The sequence below is a fragment of the Oxyura jamaicensis genome, chromosome Z, assembly GCF_011077185.1.
Source record: "Oxyura jamaicensis isolate SHBP4307 breed ruddy duck chromosome Z, BPBGC_Ojam_1.0, whole genome shotgun sequence".
Classification (NCBI taxonomy): domain Eukaryota; kingdom Metazoa; phylum Chordata; class Aves; order Anseriformes; family Anatidae; genus Oxyura; species Oxyura jamaicensis.
This window is the reverse complement of record NC_048926.1, coordinates 31,699,828-31,716,521: the sequence shown is the minus strand read 5'-3', so window position 1 is coordinate 31,716,521 and position 16,694 is coordinate 31,699,828. Positions and strand designations below refer to the sequence as shown.

Here is a 16,694-nt window from a genome sequence, read left to right as displayed (position 1 = left end):
TCTTGATACTTAAAACACTGCTTTAAGAAACACAACTTGTTATATTTTCATGTCATCTACAGTATTTAAAAATAAATCAGTAAATAAAACCTAGCTGTGTAACTAAGACACAGATAAAATAAATATTTTAACAACATTTAGGAAAGGTATATATGTATCTTGTAAAATTCAAATTTTAATGGCTTATCAATATATAAAGAGTCTACTTTTCTATTGGAATAATTATTTTGTCCATTTATTTATTTTTTAATACATGCATATAGTATTTCAAAAATGTCTCAGCATAGTTTCTCTGGCGACTAAAAGGTCTGTCCCTAGCTTTAACATTAGTTAGAGGATAATAATCTTTTAAAAAGCTAATGACCTAGATATTGTAATCCTTACATACTGGCAGTTATCCAAACTTGGAAAATATTTATATCTGATATTTTAAATATTAAAAGTCTGTTGATAATACAAAAATGTGGGAGTGTGGCCATGGGGGCTGACAAGTCCCATGGTTGGTGATAAAATCAGACTCTTAACGATGAGGCCATCAGGGATGTAAAGAGTTTAGAGGGAAAAAAGAGGGGTGATTCAGGAGACACCTTGCCATCTCGGGTTGCTTGTTCTCCTGCTGTTGGGGCATGGGGGTTGCTGGGTGCTTGCAGTTGCAGGGCAAAGTTGTAGACCAATGAATGGTGAGTGGGAAAGTACTGCTGTGGGGGAATGATATAAGAATGGAACCTGTCCTCAATATGGGGAGGCAACAGATATATAATGAAGTTATGTCATCAATAAAGAAGTAGTAGTTACTGACCCTAAAAGAACCCTGGTGTCTGTGTAGTCTTAATGCCACACAAAACCATTAGGATTCTATTTCCTAATTTTTAGTCACTGACTGTAGAAGTTATCTTTATAATGAACAGGTCAGATTACACATGAATTTTTACTTAGTCAGATATTAGCCAAAATTTACCTCTCCAGTAACTTTAACAGTTGGTTATAAAAATTAAACTAATAAGAAAAAAAAAAAAAAAAAAAAAAAAAAAAAAAAAAAAAAACAATGAGAGATTATCAGTTTTCAGTGGATTACCCATGTGGTGTTTTTTTCATTCATTATTTTAAACTTCTCAACCATATTTTTTGATTTTCAACCTTACTTACTTATGTGAACAGTGTTTAAGTGTGTATTTATAATGTAAACAAGACGTAACAATTATATGTAAGTTGTAAAGTAATTACTTTTTTTTCAGGGTGAAGTAGTTAAAAAAAAAAAAATAAAAATGTTATTTTATTCTAAACGAGCATAGCTTTGTTTAGAGTTCCAAATTACCAATAATTTTATTGCAGTTTGTGTTGTAAAGAAAAATACTTAAGCTTAAAAAATATTCATGTAAGTCCCATGAAGTCAGAGGACTAACCCAGACAGTTGAAATTGTGGCCAACAAAGTTTTCTGTAGAAAAAAAGTAGAACGATAATTGATAGGCTGAAGTAAGTCTGACTATCATTTACTTCAAAGAAACTTGAACAAAATGATACGGTTCAGCTACTATATATTGCCATAATCATTAAGCTGATATATCTGCCGTCTGTTGTTTTTTTTTTTCTTCTGTCAGAATTTGTGACTAAGAGGGCCTGTTGCAGGAAAGATCAAGTTGTATGTTTTTACATACAATGTAAAAAATTTATGTAATTTATACATACATGTATGTAATTTATGTATGTATTTTTATATTTCTAATGCTATATTCTAAAATATTTCTAATAATCTATTTCTAATACTACATTTTAAAATCTCTCAATGTATTGAGAGATTCCTTGTATTCCATTACCTCCTTAAAGCTTCCCATCCGAATGAAAATAAATCAAAAAATAAATTGATTAGAACTCACTACATAACCGTACTGATTTATCTCGTTGGATGAAGAGGATTAGTTGGGTAATAGAAAAGGATGAGTGGAGTAACAGAAAAATCTCTTGGTTGTTTAAATGTCTGTACATAAAGAGAAGTCAAAACAGAGTAATTATCTCAAGGAACTTATTTCTTATGTAGAGTTAGTATGGATAAAAACATCTTACCAAAGATTCACTGGAACTGTGACAATGAAGTCACAAGAACATATATTCCATGGATACATAAAGGCATGAAAGCAAACTGATACTGTAAACACAGATTTAAATATAAGCACATAATGGTGGTGCAGAAACGATAGCCCAAATGTTTTTATGGTTCCTTAGTTAGTCAATGATTAACAATTATTTACTTTTCTTCATAATACAAAATAATCCATTAAGCAGAGCAGGTTGCTGTTTTTGTGATCCAAGTGTTGAACTGAAGGTAGACAGCAAAGATCAGATCATCTGAGGCCTCACTATCTAGAAAACTTAAAGTCTTATGTATTTTTAACCTTTAAAAAAATGTTAATTACCTGACTGTTAATCTAATCTCATAGACTATAAATTTCTCATGATCCATATTCCAGTAATTGTGCCTTAAAGGCAAGTTTTCTCCTGAAGCTATTTCAGTAACTTAATGAACCGGAATAAAAGTTCTGTGACACTCTAAGAATGGCACAACATATGAGAAGAGGTAGTCACCCTACCCTACGCAAGAGAAATATAAAGAAATAAACATTCACTTGAGTTTAAGTTTGCTTTCTTCAGCTTCCCACCTGTGGTTTTCTGGCTGATCTGACTAAGCATGAAGTATTGTTCTGTGCAAAATAAATAAATAAAGAGTTTGTCTCAAGCTAAATCAATATTAAAATGTGCTGGAGAGAAAAATTAGGGAGGGAAGAATACTGAGTTGTTCAGAAGAGTTTTTTTTACTCACAATATTCTGAAATGTTTTCATCACAGGAAAATAAATAAGTAAATAAAAATAAATAAATAAATTTGGCATTTGTCTCTCTACTTAATATTTCTTTCAATTTGTAATTTATTACATGTACCAATACACAGATAATATTTTTATCTTCCTATAGTGGCTGGTATAAGACCAAGGATGTTGCACAAATGAGCTACAAATCTTTTAAGTGTCACTGATCACTCTGTAAATAACTTCTTCACCATAGATCACCCTACCTTTCTGTCAAGCAGACCATAGTCTTTTTCTAGTTTATTTATTTTTAAAATATTTTAAAACTTAATAGTGTCTTTCTTCTGTTACACAGGACTTAGTGGGGATCCTTATACAGGATGCCATCTTAAAAAGATGATCTCATTCTTTGTTTGGTGGTAATTTCTCCTGAATTATTTCTAACAATGTTGTATTATGATCCATATTTGTCACTACATGATGATCTACCTAATGTGTGTACAACGTTCCACCGATAATTAATTTTTCAAAACTCACTGCAATACTGACTACCACTGGCTATAGATATCTAAAGTTAACAAACAAACAAACAAACAAAACAAACAACAACAACAACAAATGAAATGACAAATTTCAAAGTTTTTTTTTTTTTTTTTTAAATCTTATCAACTGTAAAGAGAAATAACAATAAATCCTACAATTAGAATTTGAAACAGAAATAGAATTGCACAGCAAAGAAAGTTGGTAACAGATTAGTAAAATCTGCAGGGTTTTACATGACTTATTTGCCCAGATATTCAGACACCTTCTCAGCCTTATGAAAAGAGTTTTTTCTTAAGAATATCGAATGCATCTCAGGAAAAAAAAAAAAAAAAAAAAAAAAAAAGTCATAGAAATGCATAACATCCCAAACAGTAAAATAAAGATGTTATACACTCAGTAAAATAAAGATGTTATTAGGTTATTAGGTGAGGAAAAATGACATTGAGTCTAAACAATAATTTGAATAGAAGTGACAAGATTAAGTTTTAAAGGTGAGAAGATTAGAACAGGTTCCATCAATAACATGAAATTCTAATTCCACAAACTTGCTCCTTTTCTTGAGTTTTTGATGATTTTTTCTGACATTGTTACACCTCAAGTAAAATTGAGTCAGTGAGAAGATACAAAGGAAGAGGCTTTTTATTGGTCTCCTGCAGAGGTGTTAATAGGAAAGACAGCAATCTTCAAATATTTTATTTAAATGTAAATATAAAGTGTTTTTCTGCAGACGTCTGAACCTTCTGCACACTATTTCTGCAGGCCACTGTTTTACAGAAAATAAAATTACAATAATTTGTTGCAAACTACAATCCAAAAATTGGATTTGAAGAAGTTGTCAAATATAAGCTCGTCTCACAAGAAAATTAAGAAAATAGAAATAATTGTTTACATTTACAGTTACAAGATTACATGTTTTGTGGTTTTGCTTTTTGTTATTTTGCTGTGTAGAGACTCTATCCAGTCATTTAATAACACCTGAAGTAATCTATAGGCAATTTGCCTTTTTTATATTGTTATGATTATTATTATTTTCTATATATTCTAAATCCCCCCTAAAGTGTGTTAAACAAAACATTCCAGTTGCTAGTTTTCTGATCTGAAAATAAATAATACAAATAAATAAATACTTTTAGCTTCTAGAAAACTAAAATCCCGGGAAAATGTGATAAAGTTGTTAAACTAAGTTTGAGGTTTGAAAGATTAAATTAGATATGGGTGTCCTAATGTTTGTTAGAGTCCAATGGCATCCAAGTGGAGAGAAGATTTAAATGCTATTTTGTATAAACATATTTTTTCTGTCCAAGACTTGTACTTGCTTTACAACTTTTCCTCATTCCTCATTAGGAATGCTTTATGACTTCATCAGGAAGTAGCTAAAGATGATAGAATAAGATTTTTATGGCAATGTATTTTATGTGCTAAATAGACCAGGAAATTTAAGTGGGTAACTGAATTTAAATCCTTTGGAAAATCTCTTTAAATTGTTAGCAGTTTGTAGTAAATTATATTTCACCTCCACACATATTTTATTAAAATGTTTATTTTACATTTTCTCTTTCCTGCCCATATAGTCCAAGATACAAATAAAACTGCAGGCATATAGTAGGTTAGAAGTATGTTTAGGTTAAAACGTTTATGTATTTTTTTTTTTCCATTTATTTGTTCAACTGCAAATCTGGTTTCACATTCTCCTATTTCCCTTTTCCATTGTTAGAAAAAAATATATATAGATACCTCACTTTTTCTGTCCTGGTGTTACCAGGAATTTTTAAATATATTATTAAGACTTTTTACAGATTGAGATTTTATATATATATATATATATATATATATAAGTATTGCATTCATTGTGTTGATATAAGAGAAACTTTTTAGTTAATGCAATTTTCCGTGCTATCAAAGTGGTTGGTTTGTTTTCAGTGAAGTATTTGCTAAACAAAATCTTCCTCTCTGCTTCCTTCTGAGAAAATCCTTTTCTTTCTCTCTATTTTAACAGGAGTTGGAATTCACAAAGTTGAGGTAGGAAACTGATTTTGTTGATTTAAGTAGCATACCCAGGGTCAAGCATATTTAAGCTTGTTACTGTGATTCTTATGATTTGTATCTGGTATTCCCTATGGTGGTTACAGTTAAAGTTTACAGTCTGTTTCTTGTCAGCAGTTTGATGGATAAAATGTTAATGCAAAATCAACAGTGTTTCTTAGTTTACAAATAATTCTGAAGCATAATATCATATTACAAGGTGTATCTTTCAAGGCTGAATTTGCCTGTATGTTGTACTTGAGTGTGATCTGATTCCAAAGAAAACAGAAAGATTTTAAGGAAACGTAACTTCACTAGGCAGTGGAACACAGTCATTTGTCCTTGCAGACCTCTACAATTTTCTTTAAGCCAAAGTAGAGAGAAGAAGCTACTGAATAGTATAACGTACTATGGTATAATGGTAGTATTGAACCTGTCTTATCTAGGTAGGTTTGCAACAAAACAGGGTTTATAAGGTTACACAAATTATAATTAGCATTTTCTGTTGTACTTTTACCTCATTTTCACTCATTAACTCTTATATTATAGCGTTGAGAATCTCAATTGTTTCAGTGAAGTTTTCTGGAGAAAAATAATAGCTTTTTTTTTTTTTTTTAACATATCCTTTCAAAAGTTATTTTCTAACTCAATATTATGACAATAGTTTTGGAGCGCTGTATTTTATTACAGTAATCTTTATCAATAATTACTCATTTAATACAAGGTAAGAAAATATTCACAATATTTAAATTTAGCTATAGAGCTTCATGTTGTCAGGCTGTGTTTATGTCTTTGTAGGATAATACAATCTAAATTACCTTCTACAACAGTCATAAGAAATAGGAATAAAATTTGTATAGTACTGCATATCTGAAAAACTTCCATTTTGGCTAAACAGGACAGAATTTTTCAGGTTACTAAGCAAGTGAATCATTGTTGCTCTCCTCTCCTACTGGAAATTCAAAGTACAAACAGGAAGCAAGAAACAGTGCGGAACTGGGATTTAACAGACAAGTTCTTTGCTCCTGGGCATAGGATGGTGGTGGTGATCTAACATTGGTCTGAAGCTGGCTGACTATATCCACTTCAGGTTTTGTCTCATTTCCATGGTATTAGTGATTTAAATGCAGGTCTAATGGGAATTAAAGCATTAAAGGTGATCATATGGCCGGTAATCAGCCCTGAGAAATGAAGGATACAGGCAGAACTGTCCCACAGCAGATAAATACCAGGTTGTGATATACTATGCCTTAACACAAGATGGACAATTTAAGATTCAGCAAACCAGATCATAGAATCATATAATGGTTTGGGTTGGAAGGAACTTAGATGATCTACTTCCAAACCCCCTGCCATGGGCAGGGACACCTTCCACTAGACCACGTTTATCAAAGCTTCATCCAGTCTGACCTTGAGCACTTCCAGGGGTGGGACATCTGGAGCTTCTCTAGGCACATCTCCTTCCCATTTGCATAGCACAGTGGCCCAAAGGATTTTGAAATTCTCCAACTGAAATAAAATTATTTCTCAGATACTGTTTATCTGTACATTGGTCCCCTCTTGACTTTACATAAGTATCAGATAATCACATCAGACATCTTTATGTGTAAAAACAGAAATTCTAACAGAAATCAAGCTGCATCTTGATTAGTGTAGGTATTCCAAAATAAGAAAATTCCAAAATAAGAAAATTTGTCCCTAATTTTTCCAGGACAATTAAAAATTGCCCTTAGTCATTATGAACAACAGCTGTTTATGTTTCTGATAAAAGTAACGGATTTAACAGTTGTTTAAGACCTTCAGAATGGAGCAGGGTTATCTCATACACTACATTATGAAAATTAATGTTCCTATGTTTTATAGGATCAGGCCCTGTATTTGGTATAGAAGTTAATCCTTTTGAGATGATGAAACATCAACATAAAAATCATATACAAAATTATATATATGTGTATAACATAAACCTTTTGAACATAATAAAAGTCATTAACTGAATCAAATAGACTATATTTTTTTTCTTAATCCTGAAGATATTTTTTATGTTATCATTCTAAAAGATGCATTTACAGACGGTCTGGGCAGGTGTGTGACTGAAAAAGGTCAAAGCAAAATACCAATATACTTAACAAATATATTTTTGCACTCTGTCACAAAAATCCTTTTAGTTGCATAGCAACTGTCTTATTAATTACTACTTGCAATCTAGATTTTAATAATTTAATTAGTATTTTTTCATTAAATTGTTTAACCCAATAAATTTAACAAATTAAATTCTCTGCTTGTTTTAAAATTTTCCTATTTACCTCCTTTCTTTGCCCTTCCAGCACACTTGTCTATGCAGTATAGACTAAAATTCTTATTAATTTCATATTAGAAACGAAAACCAAAATGATTTAGCCTTATCCAAGAGGATAAGATATAATATTTTAGGTAGCCTTTGTACCTGAAGTCATTGGAGTTCAAGAAACCATTAGTGAAGTCTGTATGTAGGGCTTCCTAATGCCGCCACATTACAACTACAAGGAGAAATTTGCAGGACTGAAACTAAAAATAAGGATTTCAAAGGCAGAATTCAAAGTGACCTGGGACATTCAGACACTGGCCTAATTTTAGAGTTAGTGATTTCAGTGCATTAAAAATAATAATAATAATAAATTAATAATAATTAAAAAGTTCCCCTCAGATTATTTAATCTTAGGTAACCAGAATTACTGTCTCTCATGAAGAACTTTGATCTATTGCTCTATATTAAATGGTTGGTGAAAAGCTGAAGCATAACAAGAACCAAGTAGTGCAGGAACAGCTGTGTGAGAGTAGAGGGAATGAGATGGTATCGAACTACCTGAAGAACTACAACCACGTTTACTATGAAAAGATACAGCTGATCCATCGTGCTGGTAAAAACTGCTAGCTGCTATAAGAGACCAGAAAACAGGAGTAGTAAGCAAATTTTGTGAACTAAGCTGGTGAAAATACATAGGGGTAAACTTTCAAACCAACTCTTCAAACTTCTCAAGCCTTCTGGATCTGAAGGAAGATAATAAAGGAGACACCCCCTGTTAATAGTTTGCAAATTCAAACTAGTTTGCTGAGCAGTTCTGGAGTCTATACGTTTTATAGTTCTGGAGAGGCAGCAAGAAATTTTCACTCAGCGGGAATATCTGTGTGATATATGTTAGAAACTGTGTCTTCCTTACGAATTATCACCCGTCAAAAACTTTAATTTTTAAATCACAGAACAGAATCACAGAACAGTAGGGGTTGAAAGGGACCTTGAAAGATCATTGGGTCCAACCCCCCTGCAAAGCAGGTTCCTCAGAGCTGGCTGTCCAGGTAGGCATCCAGATGGATGTTGAATATCTCCAGAGAAGGAGACTCCACAACCTCTCTAGGCAGCCTGTTCCAGTGCTCCGTCACCCTCACCGTGAAGTTCTCTTGCATGTTGGTGCGGAAGCAGCAGTGTGCCCTGGTGGCCAAGCTGTTAACAATTTTTATAAAACTTCGTATTTCAATACCCTTTTATGATTTGAATAAATATGCTCTCCTCTCATATTCCTCAAAATTGTTTGAATAGAAAGTCAAATCTGCATATTATAGGCTTAAATACCTGAATATCTGAAATGGAACAAAGTATAAATGGTTTATCAAACTGTTCTGATATATTTAGTCTACAAAATATTACTTAGTGAAACTGACAAAAATATTGTATAATGGTTCCTGTTTCCAAAAGTAAAGAGTTGTTCTTTAATAAGTTCTGGAAGGATTAATTTGTATTTTATATATCTAACATACCTTGTAATTATCTTTTGTGTAAAATCTTTATCACATTCATATCTTCCCTTTCACCCATTCTTTCTTACTTATGCACTTTATTTCTTACCTACAAAGAATTTTCATAAGTTTTGAGATTACAATGCAACAATTTGAGACATTTTACAGGTAGATTGTTAAAACAAAACTAGCAAATAAGACAGCTTTAGTCATGTGTGTAAACACTTTGGTAGTTTACCTAAAAACAAACAAACAAACAAAAAAATCTAATTGGTTTGTTACCTCCCTTATTATAATGTTTGTCTAAATAGAATTAGTAGAGTACCTACCTTTTTTTTTCTTTTTTTCACTGATCGCATATGAATTCATGGATGTAATATTCAGGGTCATTAAAACAAATATAGAAGAAATTAGATCCTTCTAAATAAGTGATACTTTAGCATTTGGACCCATAAAATAGAATAAACATTATAAAAAATTAAACCTATAAACATCAGAAAGATGGATAAGTTGACACACCATTCTGAATATCTCTGTTTAATAATATTATATTTCATTTCCCACACAAAGAAAACAGCCATTACCCAAAGCAGCCATTCGTAAACAGCCATTTTGAACAGATTGCATCCTTGTTGGTGGTATGATAATTGAAATAAGTTTACCCGTCTATTATGAGGAGATACCAGACATATAAAATACCTATTAATCAACTCACTAGCTTTTGCAAACATCCGTTTCAATATCAAAAGCTATAAAAGAATAAATGAAATAAGGGAGAAAATATCATAGAATTAAAAAAAAAAATAACAGTATGCTGTATCGCTTGCACTGAGGCAGTTAGAAGAGAAGGGGACCTACAGATCATATTTTGGGTTTTTGTTTATGGACATTGTTTTCACTATTTATATGTGTCTGCTTTTGGATCTCTTTAAAGCCTGCTTAGAAGTAACTTTATGGATGATAATCAAAAGAATTACCTGTCCATCAGTCTCTCATACATGTATTTGTTTTTCTTCTAATAACCACAATTTTCAATGACTTGCTCTATGTTTATGCAATGGGCTAGAAAGGCACTATCTGTCCTAGAGTAAACTGAGTTGATGTAATTATTTCTTCAACACCTTGGATAGATTTTATCATCATCAACAACAACATTATTAAATGATTTAGGAACTGGGAATTTAGTACTATCAAAGAAAAGTGGATGAACTAATGATAGAGATGGAACAGTGGTGAATTCCATATTCATCCATGGAATTTCTGTGTTCTATTTAACTTTGGTGTAGAATCAGTGGAAGTTTTGTTGACAAGCTTGCAATAGTCTCACTTTTTATGAGTCACTGCACTGTTTCTATCTAGAAGCATTTCCTTTTATGTAGAAACTATACTTAGCTGGTGAAAGAAGTCATAGTACAAGAATGGATGCATCAGCTGCAGTTACTTAGATAACAATGGCAGCTGCAAGAACAGCAAGGTGTTTTACTGGTCTCAGTAGATGCAGGAAACACTGATCTGCTGTCTGCTGCACATACAGTATTTTTGCATTGCTTGAACCACTAAGAGCAGTTTGGAAAAGGCAGTTCTATACAGAGATCAAATTACCTTTCTTTGTGCAGAAGGCAGAAAACTCATGTGTTTTGCCACAGTGGTACAGCACAATAGAACTGGTTTTGCAAAGTGAGATAGCTAATGCTCAAAGACTCCATTGATACTGAAAAGGGGCTGTCTTTAGGCTACCACCAGTCTAAATTTTACGTTAGGTGCCTTCCTAGAACATATTTCATTTTTCTTTCTACCTGAAATGACCCTAATTCCTCCACTCTCCTGAATGTGACATGTAAAATCATTACTATAAGGCATCAAACAAATTTAAAGGTGGTTGAGAACTTACCAGGAATTACTTCTTATTGCTCTTATTAGAAACCAATGGATTAATAACATATAATCATGCAAAGATGTGAATACTTCTGCTTACATGTCAAATACTGATGTTACTTAGAAAAAAAAAATGTTTTACACATAACAGAAAACTTTGGAAAAAAAAAAACAAACAAACAACCTTATTGTTGAATATGACTACAAATTCCCATCCGTCTATGGACATTTTTGAGTTTTCATTATTTTCACAATACCATGTGCAAAAGACAAACTATCTACAGAGTGGCCTGATACATTGAATTCAGTGATGAAAGAGAACGTGTGTTTGATTAAATACTTCCCTTACAGGTGAGCACTGAAGGGGAAAAATATACCTACATTTAGCTAATTAATGAACCAAATTAAGGCATTGGTATTAATCGAACACATCAAAGAAACAGAGATCAACTTTGGTTATACTGATTCAATGACAATGAAGACTGGGTCTGTAGACTCTTGGCACTGAAAACACAAATCTGTTATCAAGGTGCAGCTCTGCCAGTCAGAAATGACATGGAAAGCTAGTAGCCTATCTTCACAGTCCCACCATCCAGAAAGCTTTTTTTTTTCTTTTTTTTTTTTTTCTTCCCCCTTAGTTTCTATACTTAAATTAAACCAAGTGCTGATTTGAGAAAAAAAAAAAAAAAAAAAAAAAATCTCATATAGTCAAGTTACACAGTCATTTGGAGCAAGCAGTCATATAGGATCATGTTTAGGAGACAGAACAGATGACATAGACTCTAATAGAATCAATGTAAAATCAAAACCTGTGTGCTCTCAAAATTCTCATCTATGTCTAGTCTCTAGTTTCTGCTATGACTACTCTCTAGTCCCTTTAGTCATAACATTAAGATCTTTCAAGGGACACTGACAAATGTTTTTGCATTTTGCATTCAATAGGAGAGAAGACAAAGTTTTCACATCTTATGAATGATAATTTCTCTGCATGCTCTTTGATTTCCAGGATGTATAAACAAAGTTCCAATGTCTAATAGATGTGGAGTATCCACCTTAAATTATTAATAATTTAGTGATATTTTAATCTAAATATCATAGAATCATAGAATCATAGAATATCCTGAGTTGGAAGGGACCCTTAAGGATCATCAAGTCCAACTCTTGACACCGCACAGGTCTACCCAAAAGTTCAGACCATGTGACTAAGTGCACAGTCCAATCTCTTCTTAAATTCAGACAGGCTCGGTGCAGTGACCACTTCCCTGGGGAGCCTGTTCCAGTGTGCAACCACCCTCTCTGTGAAGAACCCCCTCCTGACGTCCAGCCTAAATTTCCCCTGCCTCAGCTTAACCCCGTTCCCGCGGGTCCTGTCACTAGTGTTAATGGAGAAAAGTCTCCTGCCTCTTGACAACCCCTTACGAGGAAGTTGTAGACTGCGATGAGGTCTCCTCTCAGCCTCCTCTTCTCCAGGCTGAACAGGCCCAGTGACCTCAGCCGTTCCTCGTACGTCTTCCCCTCCAGGCCTTTCACCATCTTCGTAGCCCTCCTCTGGACACTCTCCAACAGTTTCATGTCCTTTTTATACTGTGGTGCCCAGAACTACACACAGTACTCGAGGTGAGGCCGCACCAGCGCAGAGTAGAGCGGGACAATCACCTCCCTTGACCTACTAGCGATGCCGTTCTTGATGCACCCCAGGATACGATTGGCCCTCCTGGCTGCCAGGGCACACTGCTGGCTCATATTCAACTTGCTGTCTACCACGACCCCCAGATCCCTCTCTTCTAGGCTGCTCTCCAGCGTCTCATCGCCCAGTCTGTACATGCAGCCAGGGTTTCCCCGTCCCAGGTGCAGGACCCGGCACTTGCTCTTATTGAACTTCATGCGGTTGGTGATCGCCCAGCTCTCCAACCTGTCCAGATCCCTCTGCAAGGCCTTTACGCCCTCATTTGAGTCCACAACTCCTCCAAGTTTGGTGTCATCAGCAAACTTGCTCAAAATACCCTCTATTCCTACATCCAGATCATTTATAAAAATATTGAAAAGTACCGGCCCTAAAATGGAGCCTTGAGGGACCCCACTGGTGACCGCCCGCCAGCCTGACGCAGCTCCATTTACCATAACCCTTTGGGCCCTGCCCGTTAGCCAATTGCTCACCCATCGTATGATGTTTTTATTTAGCTAAAAAATATGTATGTTACTAACTTGGATAATGTATTAGTGAACTGTGTGTCTTTAAAGAGCAAGTATTTTTAGAATGTCTATTTTTCAACAAAAATTAAGAAAAAAAAAAGTCAGTAAGCAACTTGTACTTTTTTTTTTTTTTTCCTATTCCGTGCCACCCTGATAGACTTCACAGAAAAACAAAACAAAATAAAACAAACAAACAACTCCATATTGTGGTTGCTGGTATGCGCAAGTGCTGCTGAAATCAACAGGAAGAGAAAAGTTATTAAACGTAGAAAGTATAGACTTCCTCTAATCAGAGAAAAATCTTGCTTGTAACTTCTGTTTTATTTCTGCTGAGTCACAGCACGTGTTTGTAATATGTTGTTCTTTAAATCAGTAATGTCTCTTTTTATCACATAAAATAATGGATTCAGGGGAAGAAATAATTATTTTAATTATTGGCTTTGGTACCTGGAGCACAACTTTTCACATTAGAAATCTTTACAATAATGTAATATTTCAAAGGTAGTAATCTTATTCGTTTTCCTGTTCTCCCCAAGATATAAAGCAAGAATTAAAAAAATAATTTGTCTTTTTGATAGAAATTTGTTAAACTATTTCATGATTTTTGTCAACTATGGATGAGAGGTCTCCACATACTCCCTTAATGCTACTATGCTCTTCTAGAATATTCATACTCTCCCTCACTTTTAAATTCTCAGCACTTAGAGCTTGATGTCTACTGGTGTATTCCAGCAGATAATAGTCTTTATATAAACATAAAAATAAATCAGCTCAGTGTTTTAGTTAAAAGGATAAAAGGAAATTGTCACACATATTAAATTTATGCGATTCAGATAAGTATTACAAGTTATATAGTTGCATGAAATGTCATAGGTATAGTTTGTAGAGAGAGAGACTCGAGTAATTTGGAAAAGTTCCAATACCTTGTATATATTTTCTTTGCCATACTGTTCTTGGAACAAAACCAGGTGATGAGGATGGCAAATTTTTTGAGTGAGATGTTGTTGATTTTAGACATTTCTGATTATTAATGTTAACAAAGGAAGAGAAGCTGTCCTAAATATCTACATGTATATACATTTTAGGGGGGCTTAATGACTATTCTCATCAATGCAGGACTATGCATTTTACTGAGGTTTTCCCTACCTTTTCCAAATATACTTGTTGTGTAACTATTTTTAGCAGGCTATCAGAGAAGCAGAGCCCAACCCACTGAGCAGCTGAGCCAATCACTGGTGATACCCTGATCATAGAAAACCCTTCAAGGTGATGTTGTCAAGAGGGAAATCCATGCATTGACTTCCATCTAGAGTCCTCAAAAGATTCCTCATGTCCAATCTGTTTATTTACTTTCCATCCCAGTCCCTTAGCTCCTTCCTGGTAGTTCCAGTATGAATTAGTAGGCAATTCAATACCAGTAGGAATTTACAAGCATAGAAATTTCAGAAGTACATATTGGCAAAATACCTAGAATATAAAAGAAATAATATCTTGGGCAATAGAAGTCAGGAAAAGACTCATTACTAGCATATCAAGTATTGTCTGAGTGATATCAAGTAATTTACTAACATCTGCATGCTTTCCCTCTACAATAAAATCATTTCTATTCCCTAGGTGACATTACTTTGGATCACAGATATTTGAGAGCCATAATTTTGGATGGCATGTGCAGCCATTGAAAAATATAATCCTTGCAATGAATCAAATGGAAAACTAACTGGAAAAACAGTACATATTGCAAGCAAAATAGCTGGCTTGGTAGTATATCCTAGGGTTTCAGATGATGTCATAATCTGCTACAGCAAATTTAATAGTATTGTTGCCTGGAAGCTAAACCATTATACTATGTTTAATTTCACTAAGACGTAAATTACATGGTTCACTGTTGTATAGTACTGGCTACAGCCATTGCAGATTCTTGTTCGTTCAGCTGTCAGGAATTGTAATGTCTATGGGGATTTTGTTTAGCTGGAAGTCTTAAGCTTTTTTAGATCTTTTAAAAATTATTTTAACCCTCCCTTATTTGCCTGTCCTCCTTCTCATCTCTGCACTCATTTCTGTTCCAGCAATATTAACAGAATGGCAGGCTGACTCCTTGAAGCTTATCAATAAATATTCAGTCCTTGAAGAAGACAAGAGCAATATTACTTGAGTGACTTCTTTCCTGATATCACATTTGGTTTTAGTGAGCCTTTAAGCCAAAAAGAAAATGCTCTTCTTATAGAAAAATAGCCATTTTGTGTGCTTATATTCCATCTTTTATGGTAACTGTCAGCATGAAATTTGAGTAGACATTCTGTATTACCAAGTAGCTTTTACCAGAATTATATGGATATAAGCTTTTCTCCCAAGTGAGTACATCAACACTTCTGTTATTATCCAAATTTTCCAGTTGAATTGCACAGGAAAGTAGCCTAACTGACCATATGCAAAACATAGAAGGTGTACATTTAAAGTAGTAGACAATATTTTCTATCATTAAAATCTAATCCAGTAATTCACTGTTAGCAACTAGTGATAATCTTTAATATCAGTGATTTCTTATCACAAGTATTGTGATACACAACAGTGATAAAGCTATGGGAAGCTTATCGTTTTTCCTTTCAAATGCCTGCTAGTTTAAAAATATCTTAGTCTGTATATTTTTCTCTTTGCACCTGTCTGTGGGTGGATCTTGTTCCCATATACACTGCTTGCCAATTACGTGTTTCTAACAGCAAAATTGATTATAGACAGTCTTATACATATAAGGGAAATAGGTGGACAAATTAGATTAGCTTTTAACAGCATGTATTGCTAATAAAGAGGCAATTCACAACAGAGGTGTACTAGAGATTACAGAAAGTAAATCAGCAATAACTGGTGCCAGTTCTAAATCACACACAATTAAAAATAATTCTATCTTTATCTTGAAACTTTAAAGTGAAGGTTCAGGTGACTCTGATTTACAGAAATGTGTTAATGTTTGTTGTTTTCAGTTGGCTTTTTTCATGTAGCAAAGTTATTGCCTGCAGTTTTGTTCTGGCTGTATTTATTTCCTTATTGTAGTTGTGATCTACTGGCATGAATTCCTACCTTACCAGCACAGCTATGGTATATTAGGCTTTCAGTGTCTGTGTGAGAGAAGGCATGCTTCTGTTAGTACTTTGTAACTTTCCTGTGATTAATGGATATCTGAAAGCAGAATAAAGGTGCTGTAAATAAGGAGATATATAAAAGCAGACATAGGATCTCTTTGAATTTGTCTGAATTTGTCTTTGAAATTGTCTGTATGAGAACATGCAATCCTTTAGTGGAGAAATTTAGCAGTTTGTTGTTGTTGTAGTTATTGTTGTTTTGTTTTGTTTTGTTTTGTTCTGGTTTTGATTTGTTTTGTCATATATTTGAACAAAGAGTGTTTGGTGCTGTGTTTTGTGTTAAAGGATGTGTTTGGGCTATTTGCTTCTAGAAGCTTTGGGTAATAGAATAACTAAAAGTCTCATGACCTTG

General features: G+C 33.7%; 1 long non-coding RNA gene across 1 annotated transcript in view; it reads left to right on the top strand.

Annotated features, from left to right (window-relative positions):
- The window catches only part of LOC118156091, a 318,847-nt gene extending 302,443 nt beyond the window's left edge, over nt 1-16,404 (top strand). The window contains exons 4-5 of the long non-coding RNA XR_004746150.1: nt 5,341-5,363; nt 15,272-16,404. This is a non-coding gene — a long non-coding RNA (uncharacterized LOC118156091). The remainder of the gene's footprint in view (nt 1-5,340; nt 5,364-15,271) is intronic.
- The last annotated feature ends 290 nt before the right edge of the window (nt 16,405-16,694 follow it).